This window comes from Benincasa hispida, chromosome 7, assembly GCF_027475165.1.
Source record: "Benincasa hispida cultivar pf3 chromosome 7, pf3_genome.v1.1, whole genome shotgun sequence".
Classification (NCBI taxonomy): domain Eukaryota; kingdom Viridiplantae; phylum Streptophyta; class Magnoliopsida; order Cucurbitales; family Cucurbitaceae; genus Benincasa; species Benincasa hispida.
This window is the reverse complement of record NC_143484.1, coordinates 61351368-61369937: the sequence shown is the minus strand read 5'-3', so window position 1 is coordinate 61369937 and position 18570 is coordinate 61351368. Positions and strand designations below refer to the sequence as shown.

The 18570-nt window shown below is 35.7% G+C and overlaps 1 pseudogene; it reads right to left on the bottom strand.

Moving 5' to 3' along the window:
• Positions 1–210: 210 nt before the first annotated feature.
• On the bottom strand, positions 211–2783 carry LOC150035310 (uncharacterized; annotated as a pseudogene).
• Positions 2784–18570: the final 15787 nt, after the last annotated feature.

The following is an 18570-nucleotide window of genomic DNA, read 5'->3' as shown; positions in this document are numbered from 1 at the left end:
CAAGGTCTCTAATATATTTATGACAAACATCTAACAAATTATCTCACTATCTTATGGTTAAATTGATGACAACAAGCAACAACTACAATCTAATTGACAAATTGGTGAAAAACATCGGCTGTCTCACTATCATTGATAAATTGATGATAAACATCAATTACAAAACAAGTTTCTTCATTACAAACATCAATTACAAATCAAGCTTCTTCATTAAACAACTGGTGGAAATTTGCATGTCCTACAATTATGGCCACGACGATGACATCGGCTGCACTTCGAGCTCCTTTTCTTTTCACCAATTGATAATATTCTTTGTTTACGTGGTCGTCCAGCCGGACGTTTAACTATTGGAGGTAATACATTCACATCAACATCAACGGATCTCCAATCAGAATGATTTCCAATAGGATAAACTGATCCTTTATACGTTGATAACAATGTACTGCAAAAATAGTAATCCGACACAAAAGTATATATATCTAAATTTAGCCCACGAATAACAGCACAAGCATGAGCACATAGAATCTCCACCAAATCCCAAACACGACAACTGCATGATTTATAGGCCAAATTTACCGAAAAGTGATTGTCCCCATCAACTACTTTATATTCTTCATTGTTAATAGGATCAACCTGAAAAATAAAACAGTCAACGAAATGTAATCAACTAGGTGAACTAATAGAATGTCAATGAAAACTAAAATATAAACGAAATTGTAAGTGATACTATCCCTACTTGATTAAATATTTTCAAGCTATTAGTGAAAACAAAAAATATCAGTGAAAACAAAAACTATCAGTGATAGCTTCTATCACTGATAACATGTTAATAATGATATTTTCTAATAGTTAAGGTATTTGTACCTTGAAGCTTCTTGACTGATTGTGTTACTCTCGCAACTCAGACTCTGCCCGACTAGTCAAAACAGTCTTCATGGATAATGCTGATTGACCTTTTTCATAAAACTAATTTTGAAGTATTTTTCTAATATAATCAAGTAATGATACAACGGGGAACTCCCTAGGCTCTTTCAAAATATTATTCAAGCACTCTGAAATATTAGTAGTCATCATATTATACCTTCTTCTCCTAGATGTGCACGTGCCCACTTCTCAAAACCAACTTGACTGAGATATTCCCGAATTGTAGGATATATTTGATTCCATCCATTTTATATAAAACTCAAACTTATCAATTGTATAAGCTTTTGCACAACTATAATATATGTCATCAATTAAAGAATCCTTATAAATCAACTTCATATTTTGCAAAAGGTGTCATAGACAAACACAATACTCAACATTTGGAAAAACATTCATAACACCTTTCGGAATGCTAAAATGCTGATCAGAAATAATGACTAATCTTTCTCGTTCACCAAAACTTTTCTTTAAATTCTCAAAAAACCATCTCCAGGATGCATCATTTTCAGAGTCAACAATACTAAAAGAAAGAGAAAAAATCTTATTGTTACCGTTAATTGTTGAAGCCGTCAAAAGAGTCCCAGCGTATTTACATTTCAAGAACGTCCCATCAACTGATATATTAGGCCTACAATGCGTCCAACCCTCAATTGATGCTCCAATAGCCATATAACAATACTTAAAATGCCCATTTATGTCAGCTTCATAGGCAGTAAATGTACCTAAAAGAAGAAAATAAACAATTAAGTCAGATTACAAAAGGTATATAATTGATTGATGCCTACCACCAATAGCTTCTAGCACTGGTTGCAGTCCATCACCAATAGCTTCCATTATTTTCATGTTATCAGTGATGGAAGATACCAGTGATAGACTCTAATCAGTGATAGAAGCTATCATTGATAGATCATATAATAAGTCAGAAACAAGAAACCTGGATTCTTTTCTTCTAACTTCATCAAAAACTTTGGAATCAAAGCATATGATTCACGTGCATCGCCTTTCAAAGACTTCATTATTTTCTCTTTTTCCCTCCATGCTTTATAATAGCTAATAGTTACTCCAAATTCCTTATAGACTTTATTCACAATATCACTAGGAGTTGAGGTATGAGAAGAACTAAATCTAAAATCATTTCTCAAACATTCAGCTATTAAGGACGAAGAAGCTTGCCTATGACAAGTTTGAATACTTTTTATAGAACAATCATGAATATCAATAAACTTCCTAAGCATCCACAAAACACTCCGCTTGTAACGGGATGCCCTCACATATCACTGACAACCATCTTGAACACATTGAAACATAATTGCTCTTGAATTTGACGTTATAGTCTTAAACTCAAAATTCTTCTTAACCGCTATCAAGTAAAAACAATTTGATAAAATCTCTTTACTAGGAAACACATCTTTTTCTTTCAAATCATGAGCAATATGTATATCCATAATCACTTGGAAATCACCATCATCAATCATAGGTTTAGAAGAAGGAATAGTAGACAAATAATTCTCAGCTCCACTAGAAACAACATTAGAAGACACTTCTAAACACGAACTATTAGCATGAGCAACCAAAGGATGTCGTGTATTGTGTTCCTTAACTAAAGCCAAAAACCAAGCTATATCCTTATCTTCACGAATTTGAACTACATTTTGAACCTCATTCATAACAAAATCTAATAAAACTGAAAGTTCTATAGAAGAAGTAGACACATACAAACAAATCTCCTTAACTATTAAACCCATAAAATCTTCAAAAACCGTTATATCATCTACTAAAACTCCAATAGATTTGTAATTCACATAACAGTATTTTTCATTCCATATTCCACTACGAAAAACAACTATTGGAATAACCATATTTTAAAATTTCTGCAAAAGTAAAACAAAAACTCTTGAATAACAATATCAATAGGTTCTAATAGCTATCAAAAGCAAATATAAATCTATCAATATCATTGATACCAGTCTAAAACTAGGCATGTCTTTCAATGGATATCAATAAAAGTTAATGAACAAATAAAAAGTGATAGCAATCACACATTCTATCAATGATAGACATTATCAATGATAGCCACTGATATCTTCCAATACACTGATAGATATTATCAATGACAAACACAAAGCCAATGTAGCTGTAATATCAAACCTAAAAATATCAAATATCAAAATACACTTATATGTTTATAGAAAGAATATACAGTATCAAAGAAACAATGAAGAATGCAAGCCCTAACTTAATTAATCAATCAAAACTCAAAATATCAACGCAATGAACAAAGTAAAATTTCATGAAAGCACACAAACTCTGCTTACAATCCATTATGTTCACGGTGAGCTGAAGAAATCATTAGGTTCTTGAGAAAAAGAGAAAGAAAAGACTAAATGACCAAAAAACTATTTAGGAAAAACTGAAAAACAGAATCGAAAAAACAAGAATGCTAAAAGAAAAAAAAAACTCCCAATCAAAGATGAAATCGAAAAAAGAAAAACGAACTCACGAATCGGAATTGATCGAAGTATCACGGAGCTTCACGAATTGGAATTGACCGAAGTATCACGGAGCTTCACGAATGAGATTTCATGGAGACTGATTCATCAATATATCACCGTGAAAGAAAAAGGAAAGAACGGAAAAAAGGAAAGAATGGCAAAAAGGAAAGCAAAAAGTATCACAGAGCTTCATTGATCTGATTTCATGGAGACGATAGATATTCCACTGTAAAAGAAGAAGAAGGTCACGAACGGCAATGTTCAAAGGAGGTCACGAATGTGAAAAAGGAAAGTTAATAAAGGGAAAGAGAGCGTAAATTTGAAATTCCGAAAAAAAGGAAAGGTTGACCGGTCAATATTTGCTATAATAGCAAATATTAAAAATGTGGTATATATAATCAAATTTTTTTCCCATTTGTATTATTCAATACAAATTTCCTTATATACAATACTATATATGAGAGAAATAAATATTTAAATATGGTTCAAATTTTATTTATATGAATGAGATACATATAAAACTATAAGTTAAAGTAATCCCCCTCTAATTTATTCCTTCTCTTACCAAAATCGAAGAGCCCACAACTCCTTCGATTCTTATTCCAGAAAATAGCAAGGAAGGCTCGGTGGTAGTATTTTTGTTGGTGTTTGTTCGAGGGAGAATTTCACTGTACGTTGAGTTCGTGACGTGGGAGTTTATTCGAGAGGAAACTATTGCGCTTCAATTGTGTTTGTGCTTTTAGAGATAAACGATGATGAGAATGAATGATTATGACGAAATCTATCTCTTGGTATGAAGATGATGCTATGTGTTGGACTACAGATAGATTTATGTTCATGCACACCTTGCTAGTTGCATACAAGTTCTCTTAAGCTAGACACAAGTATAAATCTAACTTAAGTGTCCTAGTAAGTCCAGGGTCGAACGCAGGGATTCAAGAATACACTATCGCAGGTTTTGGTCTTTGGATCTATCGCAAAGGTTTCCTAATTAGTTGATGTGCATTGGTTATGTACACTAAACTGTTGGCATACATGCATGTAAGAGGGAAATAGGAGTTCAGAAAAAAGAGAAAAAGGTTCATGGATGATTGGATCAAGTGTAGATGATATGTGTTGATTTCCTAGTAGGAACAACAAGCCTATGTAAGCACAATGAAAAATGAAATGGAAATGGTACAGATGTAAGCTAAAATCTAAGTGTACGTGTGATGTGTTAGAAGTCTGTTCTTTAATTTATGCTCACATCTCTCAAGCAACTAATTGCTTTTTCATTTCAATCAACTGATCAGGTGGATTCAAGCAACAAAGTTTATGCGCTTATCAAGCCAGAAAATTCACATACACAAACAACTTAGAAAATTAACAGATGAAGATGAGAAGAATGATTGAGATTGAGATTGAATTAAAGAAATAGGTCTTGATACATATAATCTTAGTTCAATCAAGTAGGATAGTGAATGAGAATGCAAAGTCCAAGAAAGAAGTCAAACTATAAGGATCAATCTCTTGTCCCCTTTGGCTTGTGTTTATGCTTGTTGTTGCCAACTCGGGGGAATGGTTAAACGAGATGTCTCTCTCAAACTTCTCTCCAGCAACACCTTGTTACCAATGGTGGAGAATAGCTATCATCTCTCCTATTTCTTGCTTGCAGTTGGTAGAGTTGGAAAACAAGAAAATGGCTAACTCTCTAATTGACTCCTCATTGCAGGCATCATCTCTTTATATAGGCAATCAGAACAGCCACTTGGTGATATGATTGCATTAAATTTCATACACTGAGATAGCCGACTTGCCATTCTGCCTTGATCAGACACCGCTAGTCGATGTCCATGCCTGCAAGTTGTGATTTGACGTGAATTGCACGAATGAAATGTATCTTTCATGCGCCAGGTGAGTTGGACGCATGCCCCTTGTGTTGGCCTTGTTTGCAACACTTAGTAAATTTTTTTATTCTTGCATTAAATTGCATCAATGATGCAGTTTTTTACTTAGAAAGATATTTTTGCATGAATTTATCACATAGTATAATTTCATACATTTTCCTTTATCATGAATGTATTCACATCACTTATAATCCTAATTATTCTAACTTTGAGAGAACAATAACTTGTATTTCTACAAGATCCGAAACCATTAAAAATTGTCTTCAAGGATTAGTTCCTCTAATCCCTCTATTCCTTTATACAACAAGTTTATTTATATGTATGTTTAACAATTCTATATTTTTTCTCTCTGTTTTCACCGTTCTCAAAATGGATTTCGAAAGCACATGCATTAACGCGCTTCCGTTGAGGAATTCGATTCCTTCACCCTATCTTTTAGAAAACTGAGAACCAACAAACAGTATCTCGCTCATCTGCAGAAGCTGAGTGGGACATCTCGAGCCCTCAGATAAACTTAAATTAATTATCTCAAATTAATGGATTTTATTTTTCCTTTAATTTTCGATTTTGGAGCCATTGTTGTTTAGGGTTTGACATTAGTTTTGGACTAAGCCACATTTTTGGGTATGCTATTTAGAGATCTTTGAAATGAATTTATGTTTAGAGTTAGGATTAAAGGTTGAATTTTAATTTGTTTCATATTGTAGGGTTTGATCCAAGGTTTCTCAAAGCGAAAAGGGACCTTCATTTGATTGGATAAAAGATTTAGGCTTGATTTCGAGGTAAGTGATACTACTACTTAAATGCCCTCGAGCTAGGCAAAATGATGTTTTAATGATGATTTAAGAGACAAATGTTAATCATGTCCTTCTATGTGATTGATTGTGTCAACTTTCTTTTTGACAAACATGTATATTAATGTAGCATGAAATATGATGTTATGATTACGAAGGAGAGGAACATTGAGTAGCTCATGTTCGAATTTGCATGTGTATGTTAAATGAAAAAAACTTGATAAACTATGATAAGACTTGCCTTCTAGGCACATGACATGACTTGCCTTCTAGGCACATAATACAATTAGCCTAGAAAGACACATGCCACAAAATGTAACGACCCGACCCCCTAGGACTCAAGTTAGGCCGTTACTAAACACATGCATGCATGGAACTTAAAACGACATCCTTTTATAGTGAAATAAATGCTAAATAAATAAGTTGAACTCAAGAGACCTTCAATAAATTTAGATATTAAAAACAAACGATAGGGTACCCATAAATCATAAATGATAATAAATAGGTTTGAAAACAAATCTTAATAGTAAGTTTCAAACATCAAATTGAAAGTTGAAAAACATAGAAAGAAATCTAAATATCATCAGCGGAAGCATAAAATTGGTCTCCAGTGGCTCGTTCAAGGATTCCTCTTGTCATTGGCCAGTGCGTCCTTGCCCTTACCTGAAACATAAACATGAGAAAGGGTGAGTATAAAATACTCAGTAAGTAACCCCACTACTGGGGTCGGGCTAGGCATCTATGTCCTCTAGATGCCTACCTCTGGTGGAAAATAAAAATTGCCCTAGTTCTCATGGGACACATACATTCATGCAAAACTGGTTTCTATCCTACTGTAGTTAAGTATGTCTACTACCTCTGATGAATCCTGAAGGAAACACAATATCTGGTGAATCCCGAAGGAAACATGATAACTGGCCGAAATGCCAGTTATTATAAGCCTTTTATTTAGAATTATGAGGGTTAGAAAGTAGAAAATGCGGTGATAATACTTAGAATTTGTGAAAATTTGAGTTTTGCATCAATCAACATCTAAATCCTCACTAACCCCAATATTATACGTTATTCCGTGTCAAAGTGTCTATTTTTATAGCTATCGCAGGAATCAAATGCATGCGCTGGAAATAAGCAATCACAAAATCATACGCATGCGCTGAAGCCAGGCGACCACAAAGATAATCGCATTCGGTGAAAGTCGAGCTATCACATAGACGAACGCATGCGATGATCGCATACGTCCATCGCATGGAAGTTGTGGTCATCAACCAAATACGTCCATCGCATGGAAGTTGCGGCTATCGATCGAATGCATTCATCACTTGGAGATTGCGGCCACGGAGTGATAACCTTAAATAGAAGGGTGACCGCAAGATGGGTGGAATGCATTGATACTTCAGTTGAATCAAGCTCGAACGCATACTTTGGGAGTATCAACAAGATAAGATGATGTGACATTGCCCGTACCGCGACAAAGGCAGCAATGAGACATAACGCAATCATGATTGTTGTCGGCGTTTGAACTCTACAAATAGCCCTTGAACCTTCACTTCAAATCATCCGAACTTCTGCCTTAAGGCAGAGGTTTGCGATCACAGATGAGAACATGAGCGAGATTTTCCATGAGGATTCTTCATCTCCACAAACCAATTCGAGTGACAACCGAAGCTTTCGCTGGAGATAGAGCTCGAGAGAGACATCTACACCATCCATCCATGGCACCACCAGTAGCCTTGATGCAGAGTCTTTCATTTCTTCTCTGATCTCTGTATTGTATTACATTTTAGCTTAAGATATTAAGACATTTTGTAATTAATGCTTATCTTGATTCCTTCAATGCCATCTTCTTCATCATTTGTATCTTTATCATTGTTTACCTTCATCGTTTATTTATCAAAGGCGATCACATACTCAATCATGTAGCCTAGAGATAGGACGCATGTAGCAACCCACCGAGAGGTGTGCATTGTATGAGTATAGTGAATTAATCCTCTTTGCTTAGTGAAAGGCTGTAGCAACGCTTTCGATGGGTTGTTGCAATGCTTGTCTATAGGTTAATTAGTCGCATCTAACTGCCTGAGAAGGTAAGAGATGGAACGCACTAAATCAAAGTATGCATTGTTCCTAGAGATGGGCATGGTCTTATGCTCGACGCAACCATGCACTATAGAGATATAGTCATGTGGCTGACCACCGAGAGGTGTGCGATGCATTAGTGTGACGAGCTGGGATTACTCGAGCGATTTAAGATAATAAACATTAATATGTGTTAATAGTTGTTGTGTATCTACCAATTCTCATCGCGAGTCTTCCATTGCTCAATCTGTTTAGTTAGGAGTAGGAGTAGTGTGTAATCTATTAAACTTCTTCTTTTTTACTTTTATTCATCGCCTCAAACGCATTGCTTCCCAAGCATTATTGAGTGACAAGTCCCCGTGTTCGACCTCGGATTACCCAAGAAACTTGCGTTCTCATTATACTTGGCGAGAAGGCAAGAAACTTATGATAGGAACGCATGGTCATTGTATACTAGATTAACGCATACTTTCCATTCCAACACATGACCTCCAATGCATAGGCATAAACGCATAGCTTAAGACATGCAACATTACACACTTAAAAATTGCGTTCAACCAAAACACAATCTAGTGAATCCCGAAGAAAACACAATATCTGGTGAATCCCGAAGGAAACACAATCTAGTGAATCCCAAAAGAAATAAAATCTGGTGAATCTCGAAAGAAACACAATACCTAGTGGGCATCTAACTAATCGGCAAAGACACTATCACAGTCTCAACATCACAATTATTAAAATATGTTTTTATAACATACATATACACCTCAACATCATGGCTATACAACATGCATATATGCCTCTATATCTTCATATCAAATACACCCTCAGTGAATCAAGTATCACCTCTTACTAGCATGCAAGTCTCTACATGCACAAATAAATCTTTCAAATTCCCATACAAGAACATATATCGGTCATACTATATTATCCATCTATCATGTTATCGTTCTGTCATAATATTCATCTATCATGCTGGTATATATCTAGTGTCTGGCCCGTGGGTAGTTCTAGTAGTAAGATTACTTACTTTGATATTAGGTTGAACCAAAAAGTAATTGAATCTTTGTGAAATTCTTGAATCCTTAATCGAGCCAAATATTTGAGCAACTAATCCTGTCTAATCTCCACAATCTTTGAATTAAATCCTAGTACATAAACCAAAATAAAATTTAACCTTTAGGTTCACACCTAAGCATTTAATCACACCAAAATCAACAACAAAACTTAATAACTTAATTCGTATAAATTACATTCGAACCAAACAAGTCACAAAGCCCCAAATCTTACCAAAATTCTTGCCGAAATCACCTTAACTCTACTTGACAGCATGCTAACGACCTTTTAAACTCCTTCAAACTTTCAAATTCAACCTCCAAAATCACGATTGAAATGATAATTAAACAGGTTATTTATTGGGTATTCAAGATCCTCAATAAAACCATGAAAATCCTTTAGATCTTATCCCAAAACTACGAACCTCATGACGGTGTTCGACAGAGGACAACGACTGGAAGAGAGGAGGACCAACGGCAAGTAGATCCGTCGACGTGAAGGTCGGAGCGGCGCGGTTACAACTTGATGGAGGAAAGGATGTGGACGTCGGCGATGCGGCAGCCGAAATTCGTCTAAACCAGAGAGAAAGTGAGAAAGTGAGGGTTTAAAAATTCCATATTTCTTTTCTTTTTAATTCTTCACCACACAAATACATAGATAATATATATATATATTTTCTTTCCTTAATAAATATGTCATATCAAACTCAAATCTTTTACCTCTTCTCCAATTAATTAAATAAACCTAAAAATAAATTCACCAACTTTAAATCACTTCTTTCCAAAAATTCTAAATCCCAAAATTAAATTTTAACTTGAATCCAAATTTACAAATCTTTTGAATCCAAATTTACAAATCTTTTTAAGTACTTGATTTAATTACTTCAAAATAAACCAATTATCTTTTCCTAATTATTTACTTAAATTTTGAATCCAAGTTCCAAAATTAAAGAGGGTAAATTCTTAAAACCACAATTTCCTCTTTTCCAAAATTTCACAAAAACTCAAAATTTCTTATACAAATAATTCAATTATCCCTTCCAATTAATTTAAAACTCATACTCAAAGAATCCACATTAACCAATAAAACTTCTTCAACTGTAACAATTTGTTTCCAAATTTCAAAGATTAGGAAACTAAAACTCAGCAATTTGAGATAATTAACTTAAATTTTCCTAAAAAAAAATCGGGATGTTACACAAAATGTGCCCTGGAATGGCACAAGAAACAGTTTCAGTCAATTTTGGCTAACTTATAGGTTTCACTAGTCTCAATGGTTTTCAAATTCATGATTGCATGTGACTGTATAGTCTGAATAGTAGTAGAGTTACTTACTAAGTATTTTCTATACTGCATGATGGTGAGATCCGTGACTGTGCCAGGAGATTAGTTTTAGTGTTTCCACTCAACTTTATGGATGTTTTCAAGTCATTTAATGTTTTGGTGCAATACTTTGTGTTAAATAGAAAACCTTTTTAAATGTTATTTTTCATAAATGTTTTTAGGGGACCACGAGTAAAAGTTTCACTTTGTTTTATTTATTTATTTATTTTTTAAAAGCATTACTTAGGAGTCTTGAAGTGGATCATGCCCGTGCCATAATTTTATTTTTTCACAGTAAGTTGACTTTACATATTGCTCAAAATTCAATTTTTTCTAAACACATAAAACATATTGAGTTGGATTGTCATCATGCTTGTGATGCTATTTAGGATGGCTCCATTGCCACGTATCATGTCTCTACCAACGAGCAACTTGTAGATATTTTACAAAGGCTTTAGGAAAACAACGATTTCTCTATCTTCTTTACAAGTTCAGATTCTACATTTAAGTAAGATCCTAATTGTTTATGTGGAGATATACGAGTAGAGGTATCCTATACAAAGAGTTTGTATAAGATTGAACCATGAAATGATTAGTCTCTCTTTATAGCATCATTACTTAAAGAGATTAACATTTCAATAAGATTACCATAGGTGACTTGACCTTAATCCTGAATAAGTTGTGAACTTCTATCTATGAGGACAATCTTTTAATCTATATGGGTAAGAGTGGCCAAATTTGCTGACTCAATAAGCCTACCATTTTGGGGATTTGTCCGAGTAAGGAGTTGGAAACATAGCTTCACAAGATGAAATTCACTCATTCCTGATATTAGGGTAAATAGATGGATTGTTCCCTTAAGGGTTGATTTTGGGTCTTGAACAATGAGGCAGCTGACCCTCTCACTGGCTATTTGTTGTGGATTTAAATCCTGGGAACCTATGTTGGGAGTATAATTTCCCCTTCAATTTCCTCGCCACTCATCTTGAAGCTTAATTCGGACTTGCTAAGGGCTATTGGGTCTATCGAGCCAAACCTTTTTGAGGTCCAACTGATTTTCTAACACGTTTCTCTATCTCATGATGAAGTTCTACACCAAATCGTGTTAGGCCTACCTCTAGGATAGGCCCTAACAACTGGTTCTCAACTGATCCTGGGTAGCTTCTAGATTAGGAATCGCCTGGAATATTACCCAGTTGATTCTTGGCTTCCTGGCATTCCTTCATTTTTAGTTGTCGTTTGCTGATTGGCTTCTCTTTCCTGTTGCTTTTCTTGACTCACCGTTGCTTCTTAACTCATTACGTTGCTTTTTTCCTTCAATCGATTGTTACTGCTTGATTTGATTGCTTTGAAGCCCCTTGCAATTTTGATTGTTGCGCCTTTTCTGGTTGACCCATAGGTCGAGGCTGACCATTGGTCAATAATTCTGTGGGCTTCTTCTTCTTCTTCTTTTTCTCTTTTACTCGAGAAAATTTTTTTCCATGTATTTTATTTTTCTTATTTGCTTCATCACTTCATGATGTGCCCACACATGGCTTTCCCTTCCTTGTCTCCTTGGCTAAAGACAAGTTGTTGAGTTGTCACTTCTACCTAAAATCCCCTATTCCCCATGTTTTGTTTCTACATGCATTAGGAGGAATCTTCATTCTTTTTACTTTAGCTTGCTTGGGGTTCCCTTCAATTTTCCCCCTTCTCTCCTGAAATTTCAACTTCCTTGACATGGCCTGAGAATAACAATTTGATAGCCTCGGCTTTGGTATTGAAGGGGTTCTTTTGTAGCTAATCTCTTCCTTCTTCAATCGATTTACAAGTTTTTCTTTGATGACGACAATGAATGGATAAAACGCATGCAGATGACTAGTTCTCCTCTTCAAGTGAAGGTCGAGCCATGCAACTTCCTCCTCTTTTTTGTTCTATTTATACCTCAACCTTCAAGTTTGAACCATGTATTTTTAATTTCCTCTATCCCTGTCATTATTCGAGGTCGAGCTCTACCCTTTTTTCCTTTAAAACTCCCTTATATTCTATTAAAGTTGGTCTCCTCTTCTCTATCTCTCTTTCTTTTTTTCTTTTTTTTTTCTTTTTTTTTTTATTGTAGTCATCTTTTAGGATGGTCTTTTCTTTATGGTGAGTAGTGGTAGCATGAGTTTTAGCCCCATTGATGATTATGATGACTATTCCAGTACAACTCATTGTACTTTTCTTACCAAGAGGTGGAATTATGTGTCTGGCTGTTTGAAATGGGAGATGAGATTCAATCCCTTGGTCTTTCTTCTCTCGTCACTACTCCTCAACTTAAGAGATTGAGGCTTGACTATCATATTCTTGATGATATTCATATGAGTTATCATGAATTTAATGACTACATTGCTAATCCTCCTCCTAGAGTAGTAGCATTTTACTTGGCTACGTTCCCCTTTATCTCTTCTTTCAAAGTTATGTGGCTTTGGTTCAGCTTGCGCCGACCCAAATTGTTTCGAATGGTTAGAGTCACTTGCTTGGTTGTTATGTCCTGTGGAACCAACATGGCGATGACTCTTCTTTATCTACTACGAATTTTATGTCATTTCACAACCTGAGTCACAATCCGAAGTTTGGTGAATACTTTTATTACCTGGGTTTTAGGGAAGGGTTTGTTGTAAATGGTCCCTCTTCGGTGAAGAATTGGAAAAACAACTGGTTTTGGGTCAACAGGAATTGGCTCTCCCTTGGCCCTGAAGGTTCCCATTATGTGGTTCCAATGGAGTTTAGAAAATATAGTAAGCCATACTTTCTTCCTTCTTCCTGTGCTTGAGCATATTTTAACCTACAAGTGTTTTTATTTTAACTTCTTTTATTTTTCTCGCCACGTGCAATTCCGTGCAACTATTATGGATCTTCGGTCGTAGCATCTTTCTTGGACACTATTTGTAATCTCCCTGAATCTCAACGTTTTGGTCCCTCTACAGTCCAACAATGCAATTTGGTTTCGCTTGGACTTGTCTCTCCTCATGGTTCTTCACCTTGAGTTCTTAGCCTCGGCCACTCCTCTTTTTTTTAATGCACATGTTTTTTTTTTTTGTAGAGATACCTTCCCGCACTGCTTCAATGACTAAAATTGCCATAAACAGAGCCAAAAAGGGAAAAAGAAGGGCGACTCTTCTTGAAGAGGCCTCAAAGCAAGATAACTGACCTTATCGACGATGAGCCTACTAATAGCATTCTGACCATCTCCCCCTCGCCCTATTTCCATAGTGAAACTCTTCCTCCGTCGGAGGACTTCTTTTCATTGGACACCTATTTTCGTTTTCCATGTGGTTTCTCCAGAGTGGGTGGTGAAAACAGAACTTCTAGCACAAAGCTTTTCTCTTTAGCTGAGAGTTGGGTCTAGACGCCCTTCTTCTCTATTTGGATACGATGATCTGACCGAGGCAATTACGAGGACTTTGAATGACTTTCACGATGTGAGTCTATGGTTTCTTTCATGTTCATTCTTTTTTACTCTTTTTTACTGTACTTTAGTCAGCCTCGACACTTATTTGTATGAGGTCGGCCATGTAGCTTGTTAACTTTGACTGAGCCTTCTTATCTTCCTTTTCTCAGGTCTTTTCTCGCATTGCAACATTGACGATGAGCATGGCTAACCGTATTGATTATCTAATGGAATCTCGAGTTCCATAGGAGGAATTGGCTCAAGCTCAATCTAACATTACTCACCTCAATGGTCTCCTTTCTGATACTCAATCGAAGCTTTAGTCTTCTAAGGCTAACATCACGGTCCACCAATCCAAACTTGAGAAAGTTGAATCTCTACTTTCTAAACCGCCTTCCTTGAGTAGAATTCACTGAGACTGAGCCTATACTAAAATGCGAAGCTCTTATATGGAAGATGGTGTGGAGTTTAGCAAAGAGAAAAATTTGTTCCCTCATCCTGATATGAGCTTTGACTATCTGACCTAAGATTTTGAGACTTTACGAAATAATCCCTATGTTTTCCATTCTCATGTTGCTGATGTTGGTGATAATGTTTGACGACGTGCATTTGTCTTCTTGGATGATTGGCTCTTTTACTGGTTTACTCTTGTTATGTTATTTTCTCCTCTATTTCTGGATTACTTCTCTAGTTTGTTTGGCTTCCTCGTGTACGCTTTCCTTGTTATCTAATGAATTATCTTTATGCCTCCTGCTTCTCTTTCTTGCTCGGGTTAACCTCAGCCATATATGCATCATTATTATTATTATTTTGTTGTTAATCTTATTTTTCCTTTCTTATAGGGTCGGCCTTGACATCCCTTATAAGAAGGTCTACCTCGGCCTCCCTAAAAGGATTGACGAGTTTATCTACTTTGGAAAACCGAATTTCGATTTGAATAAAGAAATTTTGGAAGGTGTTTTATTTATTAAAAAAACAACCTTGATTGAGATGGCAAAGTAAAAAAGAAAAAAATATAATACCCTATCTAAATTCATAGGAATTTAAAAGATAATTTTAACTTAATGACATAATTTTTTTTATTAAAACTCCATAGTACTTGAGGTTAATTTTGTCTTTTTCAAGGTTGTGAAGTAGCATTCTCTTGCAACCTTTTGCTCCCCCTTGATCACCATCGTTCCCTTAGGAATTGGGAATTTAAGGGTTTGATGATATGTTGACGGGACTGCCTTCAGGTCATGCAATGTTGGTCTTCTAAGTATTACATTGTAAGAGGATGAGAGATGAAAATGTGTGTTGGAATGGGGCACGTTGTCTCAGTTGTGGCAATGGGAGGACTCTAGCTAACTTTCCAGAATAAATATGGTTTACTTGAAAATGTATATACTATTCCTGGTCTGAAAAAGAACTTAATTTCTATAAAGTGTTTGTTAAAACAAAATTATTGTGTTCAATTCTTTGTAAATAAAGTGTTTATTTCAAATAATGGTTTTAATATTTGTTCTGCTAAGCTGAAAAATAATCTTTATGTGCTAAAATCGATAGCGACTAAAATCCTCCTTAATACTGAAATTTTTAAAACTGTAGTAACTCGAAATAAAAGAATTGAAATTTCTCCTAAATAAAATGTCCAACTTTAGCACCTAAGATTAGGATACATCAATCTCAATAGGATTGAGAGATTGGTAAAAGATGGACTTCTAAGCGAGTTAGAAGAAAACTATTTACCTATGTATGAGTCATACTTTGACGGCAAAATGACTAAAATATCTTTTGCATTCAGACCTCTGTGGTCCAATGAATGTAAAAGCAAGATGAGGGTTTGAATATTTCATCACCTTTACTGATAATTATTCAAGGCATGAGTATGTTTATTTAATGCAACATAAGTCTGAATCCTTTGAAAAGTTCAAAGAGTTTAAGTCAGAAGTTGAAAATGAATTGAATAGAAAAATTATGGCATTTCGATCAGATCGAGGTGGAGAGTTATTGGATCTTACATTCCAGAACTATTTGATAGAGCATGGAATTGTATCCCAACTCACAGCACCTGGTACACCCCCAGCAAAATGGTATATCAGAAAGAAGAAATCAAACCCTGTTGGACATGGTTCGGTCTATGATGAGTTACGCTTCATTACCTGATTTGTTTTGGGGTTTTGTAGTATGGATTGCAGCATATATTTTGAACTGTGTTCCATCTAAGAGTATTACGAGAACACCTTTGGAGTTATGGAATGGTCGTAAAGCTAGTTTACATTATTTCATAATCTAGGGTTGTCTAGCACATATGCTTGAGGCCAATCCTAAGAAATTGGAACCTTGTTCAAAATTGTGCCTATTTGTAGGCTAACCCAAAGGAACGAGAGGTGGTTACTTCTTCGACCCTAAGGAAAATAAAGTGTTTGTGTCGAAAAATGCTACTTTTCTAGAATAAACCACATAAGGGAGTACAAGCCCGACAGTAAAATTGTGTTGAATGAAATTTTCAAAGAAACTACTGAAACTTCAACAAGAGTTGTTGAAGAACCCAACACCTCAATAAGAGTTATTGAAGTTGGATCATCTAGTTGGTCAAATCCACCGCAAATGTTGAGGGAATCTCGATGTAGTGAGAGAGTTGCAAACTTGCCTGTCTATTATATGGGTTTAACAAAAATCCTAGCTATGGTAGCTGACAAAGATGTTGAGGATCCATTGTCTTATAAGAAGGCAATGGAGAATGTTGACAAAGATGAGTGGATCAAAGCTATGGATCCGAAATGGAGTCTATGTACTTCAATTCAGTTTCGGATCTTGTAGATCAACTTGATAGGGTAAAATCTATTGGTTGTAAATGGATCTACAAGAAGAAATGGGGTGCTGATGAGAAAGTGCAAACCTTCAAGGCTAGACTTGTGGCAAAGGGTTACACCTAAGTTGAGGGAGTTGACTGTGAGGAAACTTTCTCACTTGTTTCCATGTTAAAGTCTATCCTAATTCTCCTTTCTATTGCCTCATATTATGACTATGAGATCTAACAAATGGACGTCAAGAATGCCTTTCTGAATGGCAATCTTGAGGAGACCATTTATATGCAGCAACTTGAGGGATTCATTAACCAAGGTCAAGAGCAAAAGGTTTGCATGCTTAATCGGTCCATCTATGGATTAAAGCAAGCTTCTTGATCTTGGAATATAATATTTGATACTGCGATCAAATCTTATGGCTTTGATCAGAATGATGATGAGCCTTGTGTCTACAAGAGGATCATCAATAGTTCAATAGTTTTTCTAGTGCTGTATGTAGACGATGTCCTACTCATTGGAAATGATGTAGGTCTATTGACTGAAGTTAAGAACTGGCTTGCGACCCAAGTTCAAATAAAAGATTTGGAAGATGCTCAGTTTGTTTTGGGATTTCAGATCTTTAGAAATTGAAAGAACAAATCACTAGATCTGTCTCAAGCATCGTACATTGACAAGATGATTGTCAAATTTTCGATGCAAAACTCTAAGAGAGGTTTACTCCCTTTCGAACATGGAGTTATTGTCTAAGGAACAGTGTCCTAAGACACCTCAAGAGGTTGAGGAAATGAGATGGATCCCCTATGCATCGGCTGTTGGCAGCATGATGTATGTGATGTTATGTACTAGACCTGACATCTGCTATGCGATGGGGATAGTCAGTAGATATCAGCCTAATTCAAGATTTGATCACTAGAGTGTCGTTAAGAACATCCTTAAATATCTACGGAGAACAAGGGACTACATGCTTGTGTATGGTTCTAAGGATTTGATTCTTACATGATACACAAACTCTAATTTCCAGACTGATAAGGATGCTAGGAAATCCACATCAGGATCAATGTTCACTCTTAATGGTGGGGCAGTAGTTTGAAGGGGCACCAAGCAGGGGTATATTGCTGACTCCACCATGAAGGTTGAGTACGTAATGACTTATGAAGCTGCTAAGGAAGTTGTATGGCTTAGGAAGTTTCTGACTGATTTGGAAGTGGTTCCAGACATGTCAAAGCCCATCACCCTTTATTGTGATAATAGTGGTATTATGGCTAATTCCCAAAAGCCTCGGAGTCACAAACGTGAGAAGCACATAGAGCGGAAGTATCACCTCATCTGAGAGATTGTGTATCAAGGAGACATGATCGTCATACAGATAGCTCCATAGCACAGCGTTGCTGATCCATTTACAAAGGCTCTCACAGTTAAGGTGTTTGAGGGTCACCTGAAGAGTATGGATCTATGGGATGGGCCACATAAAGTCTAGGGCAAGTGGGAGATTTTGTACTGGGTGCGTGTTATGCCCTAGTTTATTGTTTTGTGTACTTGTATATTAGTGTGACTTGTATATTGTACACTTCACTAGCTTTAGGACAAGTGGGATATTGTTGAGGTTGATGCCCTAAATCTCGCAGGGTTCTGTAGTTTGTAATTGTATTATACAAATATTTTATTTATTTATTAAAATATGAGATGTTTTATTTGACATTTAGTAGCATTAAGCCCATAAATCAATAAACTAACATCCAAGGTTATGTTTTGTAGTTTAAACATGTATGTCGAGATATAAAGGTGGATCACGTTTAAGTGATAACCTAAATGGTCTGTAGTA